Genomic DNA, 27,778 nt, shown 5'->3' with positions numbered 1-27,778 from the left:
ATAATTCCACAGTTTCCATGCATAGCTTTCCAGGAAATGCCAACCTTTGCCCCAATCCTTCTGGAGAACTTGGGACATCTATTAGTTTCCCACTACTGTAGGGTTAGTGGCTTAAATCAACAGGTTCATTGTGTGATAGTTCTAAGGGTCAGAAGTCTGATATCAGTGTCTCCCTGGACTAAATCAAGGTATCAGAAGGGCTGCATTATTTCTGGAGGCTCTTGGGGAGAATCGACTTCCTGGCCTTTTGCCAGGTTCTAGAGCCTACCCACATTCCTTGGCTTGTGGCCCCCCTTCCTCCATCTTCAAAACCAGCCATATCAGTCTAAGTCTTCTTCGTGCTGTCATCTCTCTGCTCCTGACCGCCCTCTTCCACCCTAAACGACCCTTGTGATTATAGTGGCCCCATCCAAGTAAGCCAGGATAATTTCCTTATCTTAAAGTCACCTGATGACGTTCTGTCTGCAGCCCAAAGTCCTCCTTGCCCTATAACACACACAACAAACTCACAGCTTCCACAGACTGGGGCATGGGCATGGGGTGTGTGGGTGTGGGTGTGGATCCATCATTCTGCAAACCACAACACATGAGCCCTCTAAGAGGAAGTCCATGAGTTCTGAAGATATCCAAATATGTAGATAATCAGGAATGACTTTTGATTTCTGCGGCACAGCCACTTTGGGAATCAAGAAGCGCTGGGGCACCTGAGTGGCTCAATCAGTTAAGCATCTGACTCTGGAGTTCAGCTCAGATCATGATCTCAGGGTCCTGAGATAGAACCCACATCAGGCTCTGTGCGCAGCAGACCTTGAGCTTCTCTTTCCCGCTGCCCCCCCACAACTTGTATGTGCCCTCACTCTCTCTCTCTAAAATAAATAAATAAATCTTTAAAAAAAAAAAGAATTGAGAAGAATTTCTCACTTATTTCATCACCATCACGATACAGAAAATCTCATCAGGGATATTTATTTGTTTTTCCAGTTTACTAATCAAAGGAGAAACAAAAGTTCTCCTGAATTTTTCTAATGACCTGAAGGAGGCCAACTGACAAGCATCCTGCCCGTCAATGTCCGGACATCGCCTATTTTCAGGTCCATGGAAGGACAACATCTCACTCCCTGAAGATGAACGTGGCCAAGGGACCTGCAATCCTTCCATAAGCCCGGAAGTGGCACACAGCTCTTCTGCTGCATTTCATTGGTAAGAGCGTGCAACATTATTGCTCCGCTCCCCAGACCTCCTTTCCCTGACATGGTGATCACAGAAGAGCATATTAGCACGGATGTGGCAAAAGATTGACACTTTCTGGAATGATGAATGATGAGTCAACACACTGAGGGCAGCTGCTTTGGAAAGTTGCTCTGATTTACCACAGATTTTGCATGAGTGAGAAATAAACTTTTGGGGCACCTGAGTGGCTCAGTCGTTGGGCGTCTGCCTTCTGCTCGGGTCAGGATCCCAGGGTCCTGGGACCAAGCCCCACATCAGACTCCCTGCTAGGCAGGAAACCTGCTTCTCCCTCTCCCACTCCCCCTGCTAGTGTTCCCTCTCTCACTGTGTCTCTCTCCATAATATACATAAATAGAATTTTAAAAAGAAAGAAAGTTTTGTTATGCTAAGCCAGTGATACTGGGGACTACTTATTATGGACAGTAACAGAATGTGTCGTCCTAATATATGACCATAGTAATTGACATGCCATCCTGGAATATGCCTCCTTTGTATATGGATTATTTTGAAATGTAGTCATCTGAAAACAGTATGTGCAAGGAGAGGCTCTCTCTGATCTCCCCTTATCTTCCCAAAGACAGAGCTTCCAAAAGAAACCCAGTGATCATAAATCCCCTCCCTGGGAAAACAGGAAAAACTGACTCTTATCCCAGGAAAGGAGACTCATGGTCAGTATCATATCCAGACAAACTTAGCTACAAACTTCGATACTTCCATACCACTTCCTCTTCTAAGGGCCCACTTATCTTTCCTAAAAGTCATTTAGTCCCCCAAAGAGGCCAAAATGCCCCCTCTTTCCCTATTAAGATGATATTTAATCCCAAATTCTAAGCCACCTCAGAGAGTTACTCATTTTCCCAGGGTATCTCCCATATACATGCCAATGAACTTGTCTGTTTTTCTCTTGTGAATTTGTCTTTTATTACTGGGGTCTCAACCAAGAACTCAAAAGGGTAAGGGGAGAATTATTCTTAGAGTTGCCACAGCATAATATTGCCTGCTATGACTGGTACATGGCCCCTCTTAAAACTGAAAGTATCCTCCTCAATGCCCCCACCAAAAGAAGAAATAATAACATTATTGTTTAAGGACATGACTGGCATTAACACTCAAGCTGGAGTTTATTTGATGTACTTCCTAACCCGTCAGGTTCTACTTTTGAAAGATTTATGGAAGTCCACCACAATATGGTAAGGAATGAATACTAATCTATATGTTTTTATTTTTAAGATCTGTTTATTTATTTGACAGAGAGAGAATGAGAGAGCAGAAGCAGGAGCAGCAGATGGAGATGGAGAAGCAGGCTTCCTGCTGAGCAGGACCCTGAAATCATGACCTGAGCCAAAGGCAGATGCTTAACCGACTGAGCTACCCAGGTGCCCTTGATGTAGAATTCTTACATCAATTTTTAAAAATGAGCTTTAGAATTTGAATTATATAACAAAATGGTTTGCTTGTTAACAGAATACTGATGATGGACTTAATCATAATTGATAATCCTTATTGATGACGCACTAAGATTCAGGGGGAAAAGGTTTTGGTTAACGGGCTCACTGTCAAATGCTGGCAAATGTCCCGCAGCCAGAGAATTTGAAAGCACTGATAATAGTCTGTGATTGGGATCTAGGAACCAATTCCATATTAAAGTGGGGTTACATTTTTGTTTTCTTTACTGTATTCCTAACAACCATTAGGATAGCTGGTGCTTTGGGCACAGGTGCTCTGGACACAGTGGTATGTGCACAGGAGGAATTTAATAAATACTTGTTGAATGATAGGATAATCTTCATGGCACCTGATATTCAGGACAAGTCTGTTACTACATTTTTTTATTCCCCCCAAATTTGTCCTTGTTCCTTGCCCCCAGCACTGCCATTAGAGCATCAACATACAAATACAAACCCTGTAGTTTATCCCATGGCAACCTAAACTTCTGCTCAAATCAACATGCCTCCTCCTGTTGCCTTAGGCTTAAATGTTTGGGCCAATCACAGGGCATATTAATTCCATATGCAAATGAGGCATTAGTAATCATAGACTTGTGTGAACAATGGACTATTAATTATTTATCAAACACAAGACTAAGACACAATTGAGACCAAAGTCCTGTTGCATGAAATTTACTTTAATAAAAATGTCTCAGGGTGCCTGGGTGGTTCAGTCATTAAACATCTGCCTTCAGCTTGGGTCATGATCCCAGGGTCCTGGGATCAAGCCCCATATCAGGCTCCCTGCTCTACAGGAAGCCTGCTTCTCCCTCTCCCACTCCCCCTGCTTGTGTTCCCTCTCTTGCTGTGTTTCTCTGTCAAATGAATAATTTTAAAAATCTTTTTAAAAATTCTCTAGTTTTGGGGGCACCTGGGTGACTCAGTGGGTTGGGCCTTTGCCTTCTGCTCGGGTCATGATCCCGGGGTGCTGGGATCAAGCCCTGCGTTGGGCTTTCTGCTCAGTGGAGAGCCTGTTTCCCCATCTCTCTGCCTGACTCTCTGCCTATTTGTGATCTGTCTGTCAAGTAAATAAATAAAATCTTTTTTTAAAAAATTCTCTAATTTTCAAAATAAAAGAGAATGAATTGTCATACATGCCCTGCATTGCCTCAGAAATTGAGCCACAAACTCAATTCACAAACTGGGGTGCCGTCTTCAAGCTTTAGGCTGCCAGGGCACCTTAGCGGGCAGGGAAGAAGAGAGGAATTGGCAGCTCTTGCAGAAGGAACACAGTGTACTCAGTGCACTGGTATCGAGATCTGCTGGGCCGCGTCTATACCTGCATTAGGTCTCCAGTTCATGAATAGGCAGGTGGTGCACATCCACACAAAGAGGTCAGTCAGAGGCATAGCCAGCGGGCTAAGACTAAGGTGATTATGCCCTGGGATGGGGCCTCTGAGGACAGGGACAGGCCCCAGAGGTGGGTAAAGAAGCAAGCATCTAAAAATGGAATCCCTCTTTTGAACATCTCTCTTCATTTCATGTGTTTATTTCATACTATTCCTCTTCATGCCTTTCCCCATGGTCTAAAGTCTAGAGACCATGCTTGGGGGAACAGCAGCACCCCTGGCCTCCTAACTCTGTTTCTGTCCCTACCAAAGGAGACTGAGAGGGCATAGCAAAAGGGGCACAGCGGGGATTCTGAATCCCCAGGTGTCCACTCTAGAACACCTAGTTTTTGTAAATTCTAGTACAAAGCCAACAGAGTGTTGGAAGAAAAGGGCAAAACACATGCCATAGCTCCCAAGTGCCGCTTACCTTGACCATATGTACAGCCACACCCCAGCAGCCTCTTAAGCCTAGGTGGATGACAGTCTGGTAAGGCCAAAGAAAAGACTCAGAGAGGGGTACCTGAGTGGCTTAGTCGTTAAGCGTCTGCCTTCTACTCAGGTCATGATCTCAGGGTCCTGGGATCGAGCCCCATGTTGGGCTCCCTGCTCAGCAAGGGAGCCTGACTCTCTCTCTCCCTCTGCCTGCTACTCCTGTGAGCTCTCTCTCCTGCTCACTCTCTCTCTCAAATGAAATCTATTACAAAAAATAAAAAAGAAGAAGACAAGACAAGACTCAGAGACGGTGATGGAGACATGCATTTCTTGGGGGAACTTACTCTTATACTGGGAGTCCAGGAGCAGCTGACTGGACGGCTGGACAAAGCATCCATTGCTGGGATCTATGGGGAGCAAGTTCTTCTATCATAGCAACTAGCCTAGCAACTATCTGTAGCTCTTCCCCTCCTTGCACACCAGCATGCCTAGGAGATCAAGGCCTGCCATCCGGACACTCTGTTTCAGAGGAGACACTCCACCACCCCAGAGCCCCTGACCTTGAACACTGAACAGCATGTTCTTCTGCACATTCGTCTGGATGGAAATAGAGTGAGAGGAGAGGATCTCTACCTTCTCATTAACAGGAGGGTTCAGGGTGTGCTGCACAAACGCGCTACGCCGAGGGCACCATGCACCGTGCTGCTAGAGACGGATCGAAGGTGTTTTCATGCCCATGATTGGTATATGGCATGAGAGTCAGATTTATTTCCCCTTCCATACTAAATGATCCCCCATTGTAAAACTACTCAGCAGTACTGAATAGACAGGGAAGATCTCCAAAAAAGATGCCGGGCCACAGATCTCCCATCTGCCACAACGCTGGGACGTGGTGATGAATTTTCATGGGACGGAAAAGAACAACTATCCTATATACACCAGGAGGACAGCAAAGAAGGAAGGTCAGTGAGAAATCTGTTTCAAAGCAAGAGAAGTTCAGGGCACATTCACACTTGCCGGTAAGAGCCTGCCTAAACATCAGCTGTTTTGCAATTAACTTTATTTCATGTAATGCTACTCATACATTGTATTTAATGATAGAGTTTGTTGTTTGGACTTTACCAATGTTGCACTGAAACACTCGTTTGGAAAGTAAATGTCTTTGCCCCCAAATTAATTATTTTTGTTTACATGGTGCCCAAAATAATTTGGCTATTTTTTTTTTTTTTTAATGAACTGACCTGCCTGAACTGGCTAGTTATGTTGTCAGTATTTGATAAATCTTGGAAGTTTGACCAGTTTCCTCCTCTGTAGCAGCTGACTGCAAGTCCCAGGAGGTCTCCTATTTATTTATTTATTTTTAAGATTTTATTTATTTATTTGACAGAGAGAGAGAGAGAGAGAGCACAAGCAGGGGGAGCGGCAGAGAACAGGGAGAAGCAGGCTCCCCGCTGAGCAAGGAGAGCCCGATGTGGGACTCGATCCCAGAACCCTGGGATCATGACCCGAGCTGAAGGCAGCCACTTAACTGACTGAGCCACCCAGTTAACCGACTGAGCCACGCAGGTGCCCCAGGAGCTCCCCTATTTAAAGGTCTTCTGAGATCATACTTAGCTCAGTGGGAAAAGAGTTACTGACTGTTTGGTGATGCCCGTCATGGATGTGTGGCAGGGGAGTGGGGGTGGTGGGGGACGGTGCAGGGGTATGTGGCGTAAGGAGTGGGTGGGAGTAGGATTGGAGGGGCAAGAACCAGTACCTCTTAGGCATCAAACCAATGATAATGTATCTGATGTTGATAATATTGGAGAAAGGGTACCGGATAATTGTTACACTTAAAGAAATACTTAGTCCTTTGTTGGAAACAAATGGTTTCAAAAGTACAAATGTACTATTTACATTTCTTCGCTGAAGGGCAATTGTTTTTCTAAGTACCTAGTCTTCTCCATGATTAAATGAAATGATTAAATAAATCAAGGAAAGAACACAACAGCCTCCTTCCTAGGATACACAATAACCCTGTATATAAATGCTTCCTGACTCTCTGAACTTTTACAGCTGAACTGGCTGCTTGTGTGATGTGACCTTTTCCTTCCTACGTTCTGGTTAAAGCTGAAGTGTTAAGGAACTAGCAAAATTCGTAAAAACTGCAAGTCAGAGTAACTCCGTGTTGGTAGGACGACACTTTGCAAAAGCATCACTTGTAATTACGAAGCTATTATAAAAACGTTTGAAGAAGATGGAAGTGCATTAATTCTACCCAAGAGGGCAGACGCAGGAACGCGGCCTAATGCCATCTCCCGGAATGAATTTAATGTGTCAAAAGTTGTTTCGTTTAAAAATAACAAAAATGTCCAAAGATTATATAAGACATTTTAAAATTAAAAGTCTATGCTTGGGAAAGGAACAGATCCTTTGGGGGGGGGGGGCAGCCTTAATGACAAATACAAAGGATCAGATAAGTAACTGGGCTGTGAGGAGAGAGGAGTCAAAATGAACAAAAGATTCTTCTTCGTACAGACTTAGAACATAGCTGTGATGGCTTAGCATAAAATCTTAGGTATTTTGTCTACTTCCAATTCCGCATATCAAATTGCTTTCTAATGCTACAAGAGTGGGAAGCATAAATAAAGAAAATGAAGGCTTAAAAAATGGAGATTTGATTCTGAATCTTTCTAAAATGTTGATGGTAGTAGTGACTTCCATTTATGAATCCTGACCATGTCCCAAGCACTGAGCTAAGCATTTTTTTTTAACATATTACTACATTTAACACTCAAAATAATCCTTGAAGGCAAGGATTATTGTTGTCCTCAAATGATAGATGAGGAAATCTCCTTTCCTTCAGAGACACACTCCCAAATCCCACAACTGTAATGAAAATAGCCTGTAAATATCCAGGAACAGAATTACGTGAGTCTGGGCTGTCTGTCCAGTGAGCTCTATGGTGTCCATGAGATTCGGGAAACAAGAGAGCCGCAGGTTTGGCTCAGCCCTCAACTGAATCTGTCTGGGCTCCTACCAGCCTCATTCCATCTGCAAAATCTCTTCTCGAAGCATCCAGACACATGACTTATTCTCTCATTTTCATCTTCTCGGGAGACTAATAAATAGCATTGCAAAATTCAAACGTTCCCTTCCAGATCCACCGTTTAGCATGTATCCGTCTGGACTGTGTTTCAACGTATACTCACATACACACACACTTCTTGTTTTCACAAAGCTGGAATCACACAGTCCATGATCTGCAATACACTATTATTGTTTGATCAGAGTACCTATCTTTCCACATCAGTATACATAACTCTTCCTTATTCTTTTTTTTATTATTATTGCTCTGTTCAGTTAGCCAGGATATATATAATGGCACATAATTAGTTTTTGAGGAAGTGTTCAACGATTCATTAGCTGCTCATCACCACACATGCCCTCCGTAGTACCCATCACCTGGTTACCCCATCCCTCCACCCCCTTCCCTTCTGTAACCCTGTTTGTTTCCCAGAGTCCAGAGTCTCTCATGGTTTGTCTTTCTCTCTCATTTCTTCCCATTGAGTTTTCCCTCCCTTCCGTGGTCCTCTTCACTAGTCCTTATGTTCCACACATGAGTGAAACCATATGATAATTGTCTATCTCTGCTTGACTTATTTCACTCAGCATAATCCCTTCCAGTCCCATCCATGTTGACACAAAAGTTGGGTATTCATCCTTTCTGATGGCTGAATAATATTCCATTCTGTATATGGACCACATCTTCCTTATCCATTCGTTCGTGGAAGGGCATCTTGGCTCCTTCCACAGTCTGGCTACAGTGGATATTGCTACTATTCTTCCTTATTCTTTTTGTTTTCTTTTTTAAGATTTTATTTATTTATTTGACAGAGATCACAAATAGGCAGAGAGGTAGGTAGAGAGAGGGGAAGGCAAGCAGGATCCCCGCTGAGCAGAGAGCCCGATGTGGGGCTCCATCCCAGGACCCTGGGATCACGACCTGAGCAGAAGGCAGAGGCATTAGCCCACTGAGCCACCCAGGTACCCCATCCTTATTCTTTTTGAAGACTGCCTAGAATGTCACTGAATAAATGTTCTTTTATCTATTTAACCATTTTCCCACTGTGCCACATTTTGTGTACCGTTTTTGGCTGTTACAGTTGTTTTGCTGTTGTAAGGACACTGCTGGAAACATCCTTGTATGAGTAAGTCCTCCTGCAGTGGAGATGCCCAGAAGTACTGCTGCGGGGGTTGAAGAACTAGGAATGCAAATATTTGATAGACACTGCCCAAAAGCCCTCAAACTGACTTTCATAACCCATTTCTTCTGCTCTGCCAGTGTTCCTTTCTTGCTTTGGAACTGGTGTTTCAGCTGTCTGCCTACCCTCCCCCCCTCTTATCTGTCTTCTTCACCTTTCCCTCCTCCTTTTCATTCTTCTATCTTCCTTGTCTACCCCCCCCCCACCATTTTACCACCTGTTTACCTGACTATAACACGACATAAAGGCATATTTAAAATTTTAACTCATTATGAATGAAGTTCTCTGTTTCCACATATTAAATAAATAATCAGATAGTTTTATCTTTCCTTCTTTTTTTTATTTTATCTTTCTTATGTCCTACTTTCTAAGGAAAAAAAAAGGTCATATAACACAATATTAAGTTACTTTCAAAGGTAACTTCAGTTACCTTTGATTTCAGTGACGCACAGCAGGGAAAAATGTTTCACTTTCACCCCAGATACACAACTCTAGGGTACAAAATGTCAAAATACAACCACACAGAAAATGTTAAGTTCATTTCATTATCAGAAACTATTTTGGGGACATGACACTGAAACATCCAGATATTTAAACTTTTCAAGTTTTGGAAATGCAATGTCAGTATCGTTAGAAAAAGATATAAAGCGATCATGATCACAGAAAGCACTTGCAAGAATTGTTGGAGTTTTTTTCCCCCAGCAAATATTTTGCATAGCAAAATAATAAGCAAGGAGCATCTGTTTGACCTTCATTTCTGCATAACCAGTCTCTCCAAGGACAGGGATGCAGTCATCTCATATCCTCATGTCCCTTTAGAAGTCAGTAAACTGCCCTGGGCAAACACACAGAGGGCAGTTCAAGGCCTTAGAGCACCATGGAGACAAATCTTGCAGATTTTTAACTTATTTACCCAGGGAAAAAAAAGAAAAAGAAAAACTTGACTTTTTGTTTCTAAGGTATACACTATGAGAGAAATGCAAAATGCCTAGCTTTGATGGAGAAATAGAAAAAAACATTTATATGGTATACAAAGCAAACAACAAAGTTAAAGGATAATAGGTAATAAATAGAAAAGTTGAAATCTTGGACTACATAATGCATAAAAGAGAAGAAATTACATGTGCATGTATATGTTAGGGGAGGCAAGTTGTTTGTGCTCACTGAAAAAGTCTACGAAATATTGTTATCACTGGGGGTTGGGGATTATAGGTAGCTTTTGGAGTTGTTTTTTTTTTTTCATTCTTCTTGTCTGAACTTCCTAATTTGTCTCTACTGATCAAAGATACCTTATTTTTTAAAAAATCAATAAAAGTTAAAAATATAAATGTTTGTAAAAGACTCAAGATATTTGAAAGTCTTTGCAAAATATATCTAAGATTCCGTCAAACTGCAAGTACCCAACATTTAACTTGGTCAATTTTGTTAGACCCCAAATTTCCACACTTTAACAAGTGAAAGATGGCTCACAGAATTGATAACTCGTCCAATAAAATGGAAGTTCCCAGAAATATTCAAGATAATCAAGCAGTTTGGTTGTAGGTATTAAACAATTCAGTATTTGCATGTGATAGTTAATAAGAAGGGTACTTTGCTATCAAGGACTTGCTCCCAAAATATTTTAGGAGCTTAGGAAAATGAATAATTTTAAAGTGATTTAAACCAACACGTACCCCAAGTGGAATTTCTTCACGAACCATACTGAGTTTGTTATATAAGCTATAGCCGATTTGGCTTGCCAAAGGACAAATGTGTTCAGATGCCAAGGGATGTTTGTAGTTTACACCTTAAATTTACTGCAATTTCAAGGCTATGCACTGCAGCATTATGTATAATAGCAAAAGACTGGAAACAATCCAAATGATCACAATCAAAAAACTGGCCGGATAAAACCACAGTGCATCTATACCACGGCGTACTATGCCAGTGACAAAGGAATGGGCACCACGTTTCCCCCCCATAGCATAATCACTAGGACAAAGCGGGGGACAAAAGGAGCAGGGGGACAAGGTTTATAGTACGGCATCTTTTGGCAAGAAACGAGGAGGAAAAAAGTAAAAAATACATGTTAACTTAAATTGTCAAAAAATGAAAGAAAGGATTGGGGACACCTGGGTGGCTCAGTGGGTTAAGCCTCTGCCTTTGGCTCAGGTCATGACCCCAGGGTCCTGAGATTGAGTCCCACATTGGGCTTCTTGCTCAGCCGGGAGCCTGTTTCTTTCTCTGCCTCTGCCTACAATTCTGCCTGCTTGTGCTCTCTCTCTCTCTCTCTCTGACAAAAAAATAAATAAAAACCTTTTTTAAAAAATGAAATGATTGAAGTGAAAATGAATAATTGAAATAGAATAATCCCCCCCAAAAATTTTTTTAAGTGGTTACCTCAAGAAGAAGGAAGGGGGCAGGGGCAAGATAGATAAATGGTGATGGGGATAGAAGCTAGATTTCTAGAACTACTTTACTGGGTAGTTTTGGACTCAGGAACCCTATGAATGTTTTGCATACTTAAATGTTTTAGACAAAAACATTTCCTGGGTCTTGATGGAAGTTTACTTTAGCTAACAAAATCTTTCACTTTACCTACCTTGGAATCTCATCAATGGAAAGGATGAATCTTTCTGGTTTCATTATTCCTGAAACTGGATTTTTTTTACCTATTTGATCTGTTAAGCCAAAAATGTGTATTTCTCCCAAGTGTTTGTTCCTCACCTTCCAGGTTTTCTGTGCTACAGATAGTTCAGTGTTGGAAAAAAAAAAAAAAAATGTGAGTTTTGGGGAGTTGTTCTTTTATTATTAAGAATAGTTTTGTGTTCCCAGGAAAATTGAGAGGAAGGTATAGAATTCCCACATACCCTTGGGCTGCATACAGATCCACAGCCCCCCTACCCTCAACAACCCCCAGCACAGAGGTACAGTTGTTACAATGGATGAACCTACATTGACACCACATTCACCCCAAATCCACAGTTCACATTATGGTTCACTCCTGGTGTTATACATCCCATAGGTTTGGACAAATGTCTGACATAGACCCATCACTATGCTATCATAAGAGTATTTTCACTGACTTAAAAAAATCCTCTGTGGTCCAGTGACTCATCCTCTTTACCCCACCCTCCGCCCTTGGGCAACCACTGATGTCTCTATAGTTTGCCTTTTCCAGAATGTCATGTGGTTGGAATTAGACAATATGCAGTCTTTCCAAATTGGCTTCTTTCACCTAGTAATAGGCATTTAAGGTTCCTGCCTGTCTTTTCAAGTGGTTTTTAATACACCAGGATCATCCATAAAAGGAACAAACTTCTTATTCTTTCAGACCCTTGTTCTGATGTTTGAAAATAATCACAGAAGCTCATATTTAAAAGAGTGTTTACTATGTGCCAGGCACTGTAACTTTAAACATTACATACATATTTTCTCATTGGACCTGTCCAATGATCTGCAAGGTAAGTGATCTCATTGTTTTTGTTTTACAGATGAAAAGCTAAAGCATTGAGAAGTTACTTTCCTGCCCAAGGTCACGTGTTTTTCTTGAACAACTTTATTGAGGTATATTCCACATATCATAAAATTCTCTCCATTCAAGTGTTCAATAATTTTTAGCTAACTTTACAAAGTGGTACCACCATCACCATAATATTCCAGAACATCTCCATCCTCCCAATAACATCCCTCCTGCCCATTTGTAGTTAGTCCTTGTTCATATCCTGAGCCACAGGCAACCACTCATCTACTTTCTGTTTCTGTATTTCTGAACATTTCTTGTAAGTGAAATCATACCATATGTGGTCTTTTGTGTCTGGCTTCTTTCATTTAGCATAATGTTTTTGAAGTTCACTCACAATTAGCATATGTCAGTAGTTCACTGTTTTATATTGCTGAACAGTATTCCATTGTGTGTGTGTATATACATTATATACATATATATATATTTACAAAGATTTTATATATATGTCTCTTTTATCTTTCCCACTCTCCAGCTGATGGATGTTTTGGTTGCTCCAATTCAGGGCTATTATGAATAACACAAATATGAACATTCGTGCGTATATTTTTTTTTGTTTTCCTTTTCCTTTCTCTCTACCTAGGAGTGGAACTGCATATTCTACATTGGTTTTATATTTATCTTTTTGAAACTGCCAAAAGGTTTTCAAAGGGACTGTACTATTTTACATTCCATCAGCAGTGTGTGAGCACTCCTATCTCTCCACACCTTCACCAGCATTTGTTACTGTCTTCTTTCTTACAGCCATTCTAGCGAGTGTGAAATGGAATCTCAGTGTGGTTTTTATTTGCATTTCCCTAATGACTAATCATGCTGAGCATCTTTGCTTAGTCATTCTTCTCTGTGTGTGTGTGTGTGTGTGTGTGTGATGCTTGTTTATATCTTTGCCCTTTCTTTTTTGATTTGGTTATTTATCTTATAACTCAAACGTGCTTGTATGTTTGTAAATTCTTTTTTTTTAATTTAGCATATAATGTATTATTTGCCCCAGGGGTACAGGTCTGTGAATCATCAGTCTTACACAATTCACAGCTCTCAACATAGCACATACCCTCCCCAGTGTCCATCACACAGCCACCCTATCCCACCCCCGCCGCTTCCCAGCAACCCTCAGTTTGTTTTCTGAGACCAGGAGTCTCTTAAGGTTTGTCTCCCTCTCTGGTTTCCTCTTGTTTAATTTTTCCCTCCCTTCCCCTATAATCCTCTGTCTTATTTCTCAAATTCCTCAAATCACTGAGATCATTTGATAATTGTCCCTTTCTGATCAACTTACTTATTTCACTTAGCATAATACCCTCTAGTTCCGTCCACCTCTTTGCAAATGGATGTTTGCAAATTCTTAATACAAGTCCTTTATTGGATATGTGTTTTGCCAATATTTTCTCCCAGTCTCATTCCTGTCTTTTCATTTTCTTAATGGTGTCTTTTTGAAGGGCAAAAAAAATTTTTGAATTTTGATGAGATCTAAATTTTTTTCCTTTTACTGACTATGTTTTCTTTGTATTGTACCTAAAAATCTTTGCCTCATTCATGATCTTGACGATCCTCTTGCACATTTTTTTTCCTAAGAGTTTTATTGTTTTAACCCTTGCATTTAAGTCTCTAATCCATTTTAAGTTAATTTTTGTGTATGATATTAGGTGAAAGTCTAAGCTTAGCTCTTGCATGTGGATATCTACTTATCTTGGTCCCTTTTGTTGAACAGACTATCCACTTCCCAGTAAATTTCCTTGGCATCTGTAAAAAACAAAAAAATAATTGATTATAGATATAAAGATTTATTTCTAGACTCTCAATTCTATTCCTTTGATTTATATATCTATCCTTGTAATAATATCACAGTTTATTGATAACTGCAGCTTAATAGTAAGTTTTGAAATCGGGGGATGAAAATCCTTCAATTTCATTCTTCTTCCTCAAATTTGCTTTGGCTAGTCTAAGTCTTTCCATATAAAGTTTAGAATCCCTTTGTCAATTTTCCTCCCAAAAGGTGTGCTGGGATTTTGACAAAAAATGCACTGTATCTACAGACCAATTTAGAGATAATTGACATCTTAACAATATTGTGTCTTCCAACTCATGGACATGAAATGTCTCTCCATTTACGTAAATCTTCTTTAATTTTCTTCAGCAAAGTTTTATTATTTTCAACATATAACTGTTGAATTTCTTTTTAAAAATTTATTGCTTAGTATTTTACTATTTTTGATATTAAAGTGTGTTCTAATTTCATTTTTAGACTGCTCATTGCTTGCTTGTATACACAAAAATTGATTTCTATATGTTGATCTTATATCCTGCAACCTTGCTGTACTTGTTTATTAGTTCTAATAGTGTGTGCATGCATGCGTGTGTGCGTGTGTGTGCACGCACGTGTGTGTGTGTGTGTGTGTGTGTGTGTGTAGAATGTGTAGTTATATAGAATATTCTAAATACAGGGTCACATCATCTGTCAATTAAAAAAAAATTTTACATATGATCTCCCTGATATGAGGAAGTAGTGATGCAACATGGGGGCTTAAGTGGGTAGGAGAAGAATAAATGAAACAAGATGGGATTGGGAGGGAGACAAACCATAAGTGACTCTTAATCTCACAAAACAAACTGAGGGTTGCTGGGGGGAGGGGGGTTGGGTGAAGGGGGGTGGGGTTATGGACATTGGGGAGGGTATGTGCTTTGGTGAGTGCTGTGAAGTGTGTAAACCGGGCGATTCACAGACCTGTACCCCTGAGGATAAAAATATATGTTTATAAAAAATAAAAAGTTTAAAAAAAAATTTTACTTCTTTCCTTCCAATCTGCATGTCCTTTATTTCTTTTTCTTCCCTGGTTTCACTGGCTAGAACTGCCAAGACCGTGTTTAAAAAAAAAAAAAAAAAAAACTGACAACAGATATCATTGCTTTGGTCCTCATGTTAGGAAGAAAGCATTCAGTCTTTCACCATTTAGTGTGATTTTTCAATGATGCCCTTTTCATTGATTTTTTTTTTTCCTAAATGCCCTTTAACAGACTGAAGAAGTTCCCTTATACTCCAAGTTCGCTAAGAGTTTTATTTGTTTGCTTTATCACATAGGATATTGAATATTGGCAAATGCATTTTCTGTGCCCACTGAGATGATCATATGTTTTTTTCTGTATTACCTTTGTTGATTTTTAGGTCTTAAACCAACCTTGCATTCCTGGGATAAATCCTACTTGATCATGGTGCATAATCTTTTTGGTATACTGTTGGATTTGGCTAATATTTTATTGAGGATTTTCAAATCTGTATTTATATGCAGTATTGGTCTTTAGGTTTCCTTTCTTATGATGTCTTTTTCATGCCATGGCATTTGTGTGATACTGGTTTCAAAGAGTGAGTTGGGAAGATTTCATTGTCTTTTATTTTCTAGAAGAGTTTGTGCAGTATGGGGATTATTTTTTCTGCAAATAGTGAAATTTAAAATTCACCAGTGAAACTGAAACTGTCTAGCCCAGGATTTTTTCTGTGCAAAAATTTTTGATCACTCATTCAATTTATTTACTTATTATAGGTTCATTTTGTTTTTTAAAATTTCTACTTCAGACAGTTAGCTTGTGTCTATCTAGGAATTTGTCCATTTCATCCAATTTATCAAATTCGTTTGTATAAAATTGGCCCTCAAAGTCACATGATTTTAAGGAGTGACTCTTGGATTTAAACAAAAGAAGGTCTAATTCATACCTTCAACCTTTACTATGATGCATGCTGCCTCCCATTCATTTCTTACTCAATATGCTGGTGGAGAAACCAGGCATCCAATGGCAGGCATGATGATGTTCATTCAGCCCAGTTCTCAGAAGTCATAGCAATGACATGACCCATCTACCAGGCACATGATGTGCAAAATAAACTGGAACATATACTTTACAAATGGATCCTCTTGGCTTTAAAATTCTTCCTAGATGTTTTCCAATGTGACTTCTTGACTATGCTCTGAAGTCAAAAAGCCCAAAAATCATTAGGGTCCGTGCAACCAAATGGGTGTCATTGAGCAGGAGCGGAGTTCAAACATAATATGTGCAATAGTGAGCATTGTCTGTGATGAGGGCTTTTCATGGGCAGTATATGCTCCTATGTTTAGTAGTTTTCTGCATTCCCATTACCTAAATGGAAAAAAACCTACTTGTAAGTAAATGGAAAAATACAAATTCCAGAATTTTGCGGTTAAGACATTAAAGACCATCTAAGCTAATTCTATTTTTAATAGATAAAGAGAACAAAAACCCTAAGATGGAAATGGCTTTTGTGAAGGTCACCGAGGCACTTGATGGCAAGGTCTTCATTGAAAGGTAGTCAGGAAAACAGATGTATGGAGGAGAAAAAAGACAAGGAAAGTTGTTCAGGATGGCATGGTTATTTTCTCGGTGCATCACCATCTTTTAACTCTGGGATGATTTTAAAATAACTATAGGCATATTTAAGAATCTCAAATGTATAGTATTAATATTTTTCAGGTTAAGAGGTCCGTGCATTTTTGGCCTTTTATGTATTTATGTTTAAGAGCATTCAGCCTAATGAAGCGAGAGGTCATCCTTGTGATTCTAATTTTAAATGTGTGCTTGATTTAAGCTTGTGATTTTAAGTTCAAATCATAGTAAGTTTATTATGGAACTGAATAATTCAATAGAACTGAAGGCTGAACATATTTATAAGTTTAATGTATTAGATTTAAAAGAGTTATTTAAGTATTTAAGAAGATTTTGTTAAGCCAGACAGTTATAGTACTTAAAAGGAAATTGAATATATTAAATTTTTAAAAACAGTTTAAAAAGAGTTTAACCAAGTTTGTAAATAGGACCAAACATTAATCAAAGGCCCCTTAAAAGTGATTTATATGCGAAATAGGCTTATATGCAAAATAAGATTTCTAATATAAACTTAAAAGCCTAAGAAATACAAGAGTCATTTTTATTCTAACTTTAATGTATCAAAGATTAAAAATCATGCCACTTATCAATAATCTCCTTTGTGCACAAAAACTACCACTGAGGACCTTAAAAATCACATTTAACAAGTAGGAGAAGTATAACTCTTGGTTTAGATAGGCTGTCATTTAACAAGCATGTATGAAGTGCTTACTGTATACCAGACACTATGCTGGGTGCCAAAGATTGAGGAGTTCAAAGGCTTCTCATGGCAGTGCTCACATGAAAGTTTTAAAAGCTAACCTGTACTGGTATTAGCCAGGCAACCAAAAGTAGGGAGTTCTTAGCATTCTCCATAAAGTAAAGCCCTATTCCTATGTCAGGATACCATTTTGAAACAGTAGAACATAACAAAAATAGGGATCAATATTTGGCTTTTGAGTTTCAAGGTTTGCAAGAATGTATGGTAGGGAACAAGGGAATGGCTTATCCCGCCCAACAGTACTCACTCTCTCCAGCTCCAGATTTCCCCAAGCTGGGAGGGAAGGAGCAAGTGGGAAAAAGATGGGGCGGGGGGTGGGGCAGGTGCCGATACATCCCTTGAGAAGGGGGCCCTGTACCCTATCGTTGTGACCAAATGCCGGGTGAAGAGGAAGACAGATCTCCTCTAGATAATTTAGGATATTTGAGAAAGGAAGAGCGATGCCCTTGTCCCCAGGGAGCTCATAGGTCACAAAACCCAGAGTTCCCCAGAGCCCGTGTGGCAAGGTTTGTCTGGACAGAGTGATCCTTACCCAGTGGCTTGGAAACAGCAACATGATCTCAGGTGGCTCTGAAGGACACAGAGGTGTCATGACCCCAGCCAAGTGTAGGACTGGCGTACGGACACTGAGCCGAGCATCCTCCATGCCTAGCTCATCCCCCCGGGGGACAATGGCCCGAGGACGGAGGCGGTGTCCGGATCTGTACTGAATGCATGAAGAAACCCGGGCTCTGAAGTAAATGACGTGCTCAAGGACACACGGCTCGACAGCAGTTGCAATGAGGACTGGAACACATCCCTCTAACTCGTATGTTCTGCTGCTCTCCCATTAAATTATATAGAATACCTATCCGCTTTCCTGGGAGATGGATGAGGTGGTGAGACCTGTCTTCATCCCTCGTAGCACGCAGAGAATGGCAGCACGCCAAAGGCAAGAACCTAAGCAGAGGAAAAGATAATTCGGGCCCTGACTCAGCATTGTTCTTGATGACAGTTAAGCTAATGGAAGCTATAAAACAAAGCCAAGAAAATTCTCTTTCACTCCCTTTGCTAAATAGTATCTGGCTGCTTGGGGGTCATTAAAAGGCTCTGGCACGGACCGTTGCATGAGCCCCGCACCGCCCTTGAGCCCTTCTCGGCATTCCACCCCTCAGTCTGCCTAGTTGTACACGGAGAACCCCACAGGAGGGGGGGTGAGGGATTTACCTTGAAGAGGGAGAGAAACTTGTGAGCATATTGTTAAGAGAAAAACCCGTTACAAACAGGGCACGTAGAAGGATCCGGTTTTGGCTACTGTGTGCACGTGGATGCGTTTGCACAAAGAATGGGCTCTCTCCCGGCAGCGGAATGATGGGTAATTCTACTGGCTGCAGCGCTGTGGAGCTAGGGGGTTAAGACCCAAGGCCCCGTGCCAGCTGGCCTGCTTCTGAGTCCTCACTCTGCCTCTTCTTGGCTTGTAGGACATCAGTGAGATGACTGAAGCTCTCAGGGTCTCGGGTTTTTCATCTGTGACATAAGGGTACTTGCAGAACCACTCTCATTGGGCTGTTAGGAGGATTCTAGCAGTTGTCCCTGAACTGTGCTCAACATATTGTTTGGCCCTGTGGCAAGCACTCAGTTAGTATATGGGAAGAATTCCTCTCCCTTCTGTGAGAGACCATAATCCAGTGAGAGACCATAATTCCTGGTTTCATACCTACTTTACAGACCACCTGACCCTCCCTCCTTCTCCAGCTGTGGAGTCCCAGAACCATGATGGTGAAACTCAGTCCAGAGCCCAGAGCTCCAACCATTCTGGTCTCCCTCTACCCCTTCAGGGACCTCTCCCCCCGCCTCCCCCTTCAGTATCTTCTGAACGAGGGTGCCTGTGGGGGGTCTCTCTTGTCCCTTGTCAGTGCCCTCAGGTGCTGGGTGCTCAGACAGGGAGAATCTGGCTGGGAACAGCCGCTTCAAGGAAATCCAAACAAACCCCGTCAGATACTCCTAATCTGAAAGGAAGTCTGGGTTCCACCTAATTGAAGGCACTGACAAAGTAAAACTATTGCATTGTTTTAAGAATCATGTCACAAATCTATATTCTAAAGAGAAATATTGTATCAGATCGAAAGAGAAGAGAGAGAATCAAGACACAGCAAGACAGACTTACCTCCATGTGAAGGTTTGTTTTTTACTCTGAGTCACAGGGACGTTAGACAAGGAGAAACAGAATTCCATGAGACCGATTTCAGGCACCGGGACTGTGCATAAACTGTTCTTTGAACTTGTGCCTCAGCAGGGGGGTGAGAGAAAACAAGACAAGACTAAAGGTGACTTGAAGTTCTTAAGAACTGTAAGCCTGAGGGCTATGGACGTAGAGAGACTTCGGTTTAAACACCCACTTCTTTACTTGCTGTGTAACCATGGGCAAGTTATCTAACTTCTCTGAGTCTTGGATTCCTTACATGAATGATGAGGACAATCCCTAACTCACAGAGTAAATGTAAGAATTGTAAAAAACAGTACATATATGATAGCCTCTTCCTTACTTAGAAAACTACTTCCCGGGGCACCTGAGTAGCTCAGTTGGTTAAGTGTCCAACTCTTGATTTCGACTCAGGACATGATCTCAAGGTCATGAGATGGAACCAGGTGTTGGGCTCTGCACTCAGTGGGGAGTCTGCTTAAGATTCTCCCCCTCCCTCTCCCTCTGCCCTTTCCTGCCCTGCTCTCTCTCTCTCTCTTCCTCTCAAATAAATAAATAAATTTTTAAAAAAGGAAAAGAAAACTGCATCCTAAAATCAATTAGCAATTTCTGCTTAAGGCTTATGAATTTCATTTGATGATAATTTGGCTCCGAGGAAAAAGAGTATACACAAAACCTGGAACATGAAATTATCCCAATTTAGATTTAAATCCTATGTCTGTTATTCACTTCCTTATAACCTTGAACAAGTTGCCTCAGTTTCCTCAAGTGTACACTAGGACTCATAGTAGTAATTAACTCAAAGGGGTTAAAGATAAAATTTGTAAAATATTTGGCATGATCCCTAACATTCTAAAAATGTTGGCTATTTACCTTTGCTTTTATTTCCATTTTCCTGAGAATTATTCGTGTAATTACCTTGTACCTTTCTTTCAATTTATGCCTAAAGATTTTTCCATTTCACAGCCTGGCACATTTCCACTGCAACAACTTAAGCCACGTAATCTTGGATGGGAGAAAAAAAAAAATATATATATATATATATAGAGAGAGAGAGAGAGAGAGAGAGATGTTTGCTTAGATGAAACTGACAGAAGAAACTGACATGAAAATAATAGAGGAAAACAGTTTCTCCATTTTAAAAGCACCTGACCCAGTCTAAGACAGCTCAAAGGGTCCATCTGCAGACTAAAGTGAAGAGATCACAAATATGTCCAGCAGAAAATTACTACTCAGTCTGCTCAGAGAGAGTCTATAAAGCTCCTGGCAGCCCAGTTAATTGTGGGTGAGGAGGGAATAGATGTTTGTTAAGCGCTGAGGACTACGCTTGTATTCTCTGGCTTACCAGTCCTATCACCAGGTCCAGGCACATCACAACTAAAGCCGGGCACAGTGGGGTTCTTTGTTCTCTTTGGATCTTTTGAAACATTCTTTGAACACTTAACAGAGCCCAACTTGTCAATTTCTCTCAATAACCCTTCAACATAGGATTTGTCATCATCTATTAAACAGAGAACCGAGGCACAGAGAAACTAAGTAGATCTTCCCTGGGTCACACAACTGATAAGTAACAGAGGCAGAATTTAACCCCAGCACTAAATTACATGGTCATGTTAGTCAAGAAGCTATACCATGCAAGTGAATCAGCAATGGGTTGGCCACTCTGGGAGAATACTATATGTGAGATTTCTATAGTGATTATGACACATCTTGAGGGGAGGGGATGGGGGGGTCGCAAGAGAAATCTGGCCACTGTAAATATTACTATTATTATTGTTATTGGACTAGGTAATACATTCGTGTAGTTCAAAATTCAGAAGGTACAATAGATATCCAATAAGCACCTTCTATCTCTGCCCATGCAGTCAGCATCTTGCCCTGGAGAAAAGTGTGCTATTAGTTTCTTGGATATCTTTCCAGAAATTTCTCATGCATATACAAGCAGAGAAATACACACACACACACACACACACACACACACACACACATTCAAGGCTATATGTTATTCACACATATCTGCACCTTGCTCTTCTCCCGGGACCCTGTCCTAGAAACCACCCCACATACACAGCTTCCTCATTTCTTTGTGAGGACGGCCACATACTCCATTGTGTGATTCGCCCCCCACAGATATTTAGATTGTTACCAATAACGCAGCCATGAATAACTGTCTGTAGGTTATTTTTCATGTTTGGGACTACATCTGATAACATCCCAGAAGTGGACTTCTGGGTTAAACACTATATGTATTTGCTAGGTTTGTCTTCTTCCCCTCTGCAAAGATCACCCAAACTTCAAAATATGTAATCCCTGTTATTCTTATTTATGAGCATCTGGATCTGTTTGATTAAAGTGTCCTTAAAATTTCCACTGCTTATCTGCATGACCTGAGATGCTGACAAAAGGGCAACTTCCAAGCATAGCTCGTGAATTCAGATTTTTATTTTCATCAAAAGGGTATTTCCCACTGACCGGTCACGCGGCCAACAAGGCAGACAGCACCCCCTGGAGTTGTGCACAACTGTATGTCGCGGCCCTGGTTCTGCTTGAGATTTCATTTAGAAGTGTGGGAGAGGAGATGTTCTATTTCGTGCAAAATATATTTAAGCCCCCTCCAGCCCCACAGTAAAAACACGGAGTAACTTATTGATGCTGCCTGATGCTCATTGTGATGGCTTTCCTTCTGAGAGCCTGCAAACTTCCAGGACATTCTTACAGCAATCTCAGATGACCTAGCTGAAATGACACATTAAACCCTGCACCAACAGGAAGGCCAGATGTTCGTGGCATCTCGTCCTTGCCAAAGAACAGAACGTGGAGTGAGCACTGACTCTACCAGCTTTTGACCCCTGGATGTTAAATCATCATCCATAGGAAGTTAGATGGTGGTACCCAGAGAGCCCTGTCTTGGAGATGGAAGGGGTCAGCTTAGCGGAGCTTAGCTTCCTTAGACTAAGGTACATTCACAAGCATTTATCACTCATCCTGTGTGATACCTAGAATGAGCTGTGTTTTGTTTTTCAGCGAGCATCCCAATATCCTAAATTAGACTGGAGGTCAAGCTATATCCACGGGCCTGGGCCAGCAGAGGCGGATGCTCAGGGAATAGAAAGGATCTTTTACACTTCCAGCGGGACAGCTTGGCGAACGGGGTGTTGGAAATGAGATGCTGCGGAGGCTGTCGTGTTCACTCCTCCCTTATCTCCAGCATCTTATCTTCGCCTTCACAGGAGAGTGACCACAAAGGAGGTGCCAGGAGGCCAGCGGGAGCTAAAGCCCCGCGGATGGAGAAGGGTTGTGTCTAATCCCCGGCAGCCGCAAGAGCTCAGCACGAGTGATAAAAAAGAGATCTAGCGGTAATCCAGCCTCTCAACAAAGAGACTTACCATCCTGAGGGGTGAGATCCACTCAGCCGTGCAGGGTCATCAGCGGATCTAATCCCGCCAAGCCTGTGGACAGATCGAGTAAGTCACTCTAAACGGCTCTCGGCTGGGATTTCTGGGACTGATCACATTTTAAGAGAGTGAATGAAAAGAGGTAAACTGACTCTCTGGCCTGATTTTATGGGACTTTCCTATCTTAAAGGTACAGTTTATTAAATAAACCAGTATGCCCACTGTGCTGCTAAACCTAAATGCAACCGTTGCTCCCAGGTCTGGAAGCCTGTCTTGCTCCAGGGTCGTTTCCCGGCGTTGCTGTGTCATGGAGCGACACCTAGTGGGAGAAAGAAGGGGAGCAGGAACCTGACAACATTTGTGCTTTGGGTGACTCTTTGGATGAAGGTTACAGAAAATGCACCTTGGGGTGGGGCACGAGGTCCCGTTTACAAGAGTTTCCTTCCTTGCTGGTAACAAATGGAGCCTTTTCTCCTTTTAAAATATTTACGATCTGAATAAGGTGGAGAGGTGTGATGTCGGTAAACCCTGCTCTGTCCAAAACACCACCCCCACAGAAATGACACTCCTCTGAGGCCCAGGAGAAGCCCGGAATCCGGCCATGCAAAGACTGGAATGCCTAAGGAAGGTAAAGCAAGTAGCCCCGCGGCTGGTAAGGGGGGGGGGGGTTAAGGAGAGGTGTGCTAAGAAACAGCCTATTTAGTCGCATACTAGGGAAGCTGGAAAAACTTCTCTGCTTCCCAAATATTTCTTTCCTCGCCCCTCTATATCCGTGCCTGGATTTCCATCTTTGTAGCTCATTCCTTTGGCACTGGAAGACTTTCTGCAGCCCTTAATAACACAGGCCAAGTGCAAATCACTAACACAGGTAATAGTTAGAGCCATGCTGACCTTCTGAGGAAGGTAGAGCTGAGACCAACTGACTTACAAAGAAGCTAGAAGGGGAACTGAGACATGGGATCCAAACTGGATGACCTCAAGAGTTCCTTGTATGGTTACAGCAACTAGAGGAGGTCTAGACTCTGAGGAAAATGGAGCAAACACAGTGGTGGGGAGAAAGATAGAGCCTGGGGGTGGGAACGACAAGAATTAAAATGAGAGGAAAGGTAGGAGGAACTCAAGACCCTTTGTCATCTCCAGATTGTGGTCGCGCATAGCACTTTGAACACCAAACACATACTACCTTTTAAATACCACTTTTCCAGCTCCCTGAGACCAGCTAAGTGTCCTGTAATTCCACTCAATTCTCACCCTGTCTACCTGGAGTAGTATCCGTCCCACAAGACTACCCCACTTCAGATGCCGGTCAAGTCCCGGGTTATCACTTCCAACCAACTGACAATATATTCCGGGGTTCCCACAACCTCTCCTTGGGCTCTATAACTCACCAGAACATCTTGCAGAACTCAGGAAACACTTTACTTACTTTTATTATAAAACACTTTTATTATAAAACACTTTTATTATAAAGGATATTATAAAGGATACAGCCTTTATAATATAAATGAACAGGCAGATGAAGGGGTACGTATGACCAGGTCTAGAAGGGGCTGGAGCACAGGTGCTTCTTTCCCGTGGAGTTGGGGCTGGCCACCCTCCCAGCATGCGGCCAAGTTCACCAGTCCAGAGATTCTCTGAGCCCCATTTTTAGGGAGCTTTACGAAGGTTCTCTTACTATAAGCACATCTGATTAATCAGTCATTGGCTATCATTGGCCATCGGTGATTAAGCTCAGTCTCTAGAGGTCAGGGAGGGGGACTGAAACCTCCAATCCTCTTATCGTGTCTGGTCTTTCTGGTATGAAGACCAGCCCTCATACGGACATGGTGTAGGAGCCACCAGCCACCAGTCATCTCAATAGCGTACAAAGGACACTCTTGTTGAGGTGGGAAACAAAGACAAAGGAAAAATTAAATTTCCTTACTACCTATGACCCACTGACAAGTCCTGGAAACGGGCAGAGTTGACATTCCTCTAGGAACGCAGCTGCCTCAATGTTAACACTTTGCTAAGGGCAAAGGCAATCTTAGGCCAACCCCCAGTAAGTTAGACTTACTCCCTTTAAGTCTATTTTAACCTATAAAAATTCCTTTGGAAACTTCCTTTATCTCTACTCCCCGAGATATATGTTGTCAGTCATACCCCAAGAACGTGACCACCGATATACATCTGAAGGGTCTTGTGACTAAGGTTTTATTAGATAACAATAAACGACCTTTTCCTATCAACAACTAGTCCCCTCAAGGTCCAGGAAACTTTGCTTCCAAAACTCCTTAGAGACATTCATCCTCCCTAATCACCTTCCAGCTTGAAAGTCTGTAATTGTCCACTCCTCCTTGAGTAGGGGACAGGCAGGGCTAGGTAGAGGACTAGGCGATCAGGCTCACAAAAACCACAAAAATGTGGAGGTATGAGAGAACCAGAGATAAGGGAACAAACCTGACCACCCTGCCCTAGGTGTCAGAGGTGCGGGCTTGTTATAACAGCTACTTGGGACAGACAAAGAATTACCCTACCCTAAAAAGAAAGTAAGCCAGTGAAGGTCTTATCACTAGTCCTTCCTCAATGGTGCTATCAATACAGACGTTAGAAGGATTTAAGGTCCAGGGCTAGCCTTCAATAAAAGACCAACCCCAAAAGCCCATAGTGACAACCCTGTGGGGACCCCTGTCACTCCTGAGGGCTTCCCCCCACCTCCCGTACCCTTGTTTAATAAAAACTGTATCACTTTACTCACTCTTCTTTGTCCACGAGGTTTCATTCTCCAATTCTGTAAGACAAGCACCCAGCCCTGGTGCTCCGTCAGGATCCCAGTGCATCTCTTTCTGCCCATGGGTCCTGTCCCTGTGCTTTAAGAAAACCACCTTTTTGCACCAAAGACATCTCAAGAATTCTTTCTGGGCCCTGGGCTTCAAACCCTAAGGTCTTTCCTACATCGTTGTGGCTCCTGAGATTCCAAAGGTTTGAGGAGCTGTGTGCCAGAAAGCTGGGACGAAGCTCAATCATGTATTTGTTATTATATCACACCCCCTCACAGTCCCACTCAGGTTCCAACTTTAAAGTACTCCAAGATAGTTGTTTTTTAAAAAAACAAAAACAAACCTATTACAGTGAGTTTTGGAAGGTCCAAACTATTCAGCGGACCATTTTATTTATTTATAAAAACAGAAAAACGTCCTTCAGAAACTGAAGAGTATCATCACCCCAGAAAGAATTCGTGGACCATTTAAGCCACGAGGCATTATTTGGGCAATTAGAATTGCAATTCAGGAGACTCGAGGTCTGGGAGAAACCGGGAAAGACAAAGAAGGGATGGAGTTACATAGGAATGAATGATCGCCTCTGCAAACCAGGGATGGAAACTCAGTTAATGGGGATTGGTTGGGTTCATATGCAAATGAGAGACTGAAAATTGTCAAATCGAATTGGCTCTTTTCCAAGTGGAAAAAGGCAAAAGAAGCCAACTCCATAGAATACCAAAGATCCAGATGTTATGGGGAAGAAGGAGTCCAGGGTTGGCTGAGGGCTGGCCACGGGCAAGAAGTTCATGTTCCTCTGACGGGGACAGGCAAAACTCCATCCTCCCTTACGGCCTCCTGACCCTCTTTTAAAAGACATGTAGCTAGGTTTGCTTGCTCTATTTTGAAATCTCTCTCTCTTTTTTTTAAGATTTTATTTATTTAGACAGATCTAATCTATGGCCACTACAAACAAGTAACAAATAACTGGGTGACGTAAACACAGAACGGCCTGGGCTGTTGGATCTCAAAGGCAATGGGCAGAGAGGCCGGCAGAGAGAGAGGAGGAAGCAGGCTCCCCGCTGAGCAGAGAGCCTGATGCGGGGCTCGATCTTAGGACCCTGGGATCGTGACCTGAGCTGAAGGCAGAGGCTTTATGCCATTGAACCACCCAGGCACCCATTTTTACAATAGACCTGTGAATTGTATGAAATATTTGAGTCTGAAAATATATAAAAGAATAATGATCAAAGGTGATTTCTCTCAAGATGCAAGTTTGTCTTAACATACAAAAATCAGGGGTGCCTGGGTAGCTCAGTTGATTAAGCGGCTGGCTTCTCCTCAGGTCATGATCCCAGGGTCCTGGGATCAAGCCCCACCTCAGGCTGCCTGCTTAGCGGAGAGCCTGCTTCTCCCTCTCCCTCTGCCTGCCTCTCTGCCTACTTGTGCTCTCTTTCCCTCTGTCAAATAAATAAATAAGTCTTCCTAAAAAAAATACAAAAATTAATCAATGTAATTCACAATATTAAGATAATATTAAGATAATAAGAGATGATAATAATAAATAATTATCTTAATAGATAATTAAGAAAATAAGAGAGAAAATCCATATAATCATTTCAACATATGTAGAAAAAGCCCTCAACAAAATCCAATTCATGTTTTTTTTAACAACTCAGAAAATTAGGAATAGAAGCCCACTTTCTCAAGTGGGCTTCTATTCTATTTTATCAAGATAAAATAAGTTTATCTACAATAAATCTACAGATAAGACCATTCTTTTTTTTTCAAGTTTCTTAACAATTTACTTATTTTTCTGTGCACTACTTTTTTATATCTTCTCTTCCTTTCCTTCTTTCTTTACTACTTTCTTTTTTTTCTTTTCTTCTTTCCTTCTTTTTTATTTAATTTCAAGTTCATGAACATACAGTGCAGCCCTGATTTCAGGAGCAGAATCGAGTGGCTCACTACCCACATGCAACACCCAGTGCCCCTCCCAACAAGTGCCTTCTTTAATGCCCATCACCCATTTAGCCCTTTCCCCCACTCCCCTCCCCTCCAGCAACCATGTTCGTTCTCTGTATTCAA

General features: G+C 41.7%; 1 long non-coding RNA gene across 1 annotated transcript; it reads left to right on the top strand.

Annotated features, from left to right (window-relative positions):
* The first annotated feature begins 5,055 nt into the window (after window positions 1-5,055).
* Window positions 5,056-23,614, top strand: LOC116600603. Its single transcript, XR_004289727.1, has 3 exons — window positions 5,056-5,499; window positions 22,788-23,021; window positions 23,211-23,614. It is a non-coding gene; the product is annotated as an uncharacterized LOC116600603 (long non-coding RNA).
* Window positions 23,615-27,778: the final 4,164 nt, after the last annotated feature.

Source organism: Mustela erminea, chromosome 1, assembly GCF_009829155.1.
Source record: "Mustela erminea isolate mMusErm1 chromosome 1, mMusErm1.Pri, whole genome shotgun sequence".
NCBI lineage: Eukaryota > Metazoa > Chordata > Mammalia > Carnivora > Mustelidae > Mustela > Mustela erminea.
Note: the sequence above shows the minus strand (reverse complement) of the source record. Positions and strands in the feature narration are given on the sequence as shown.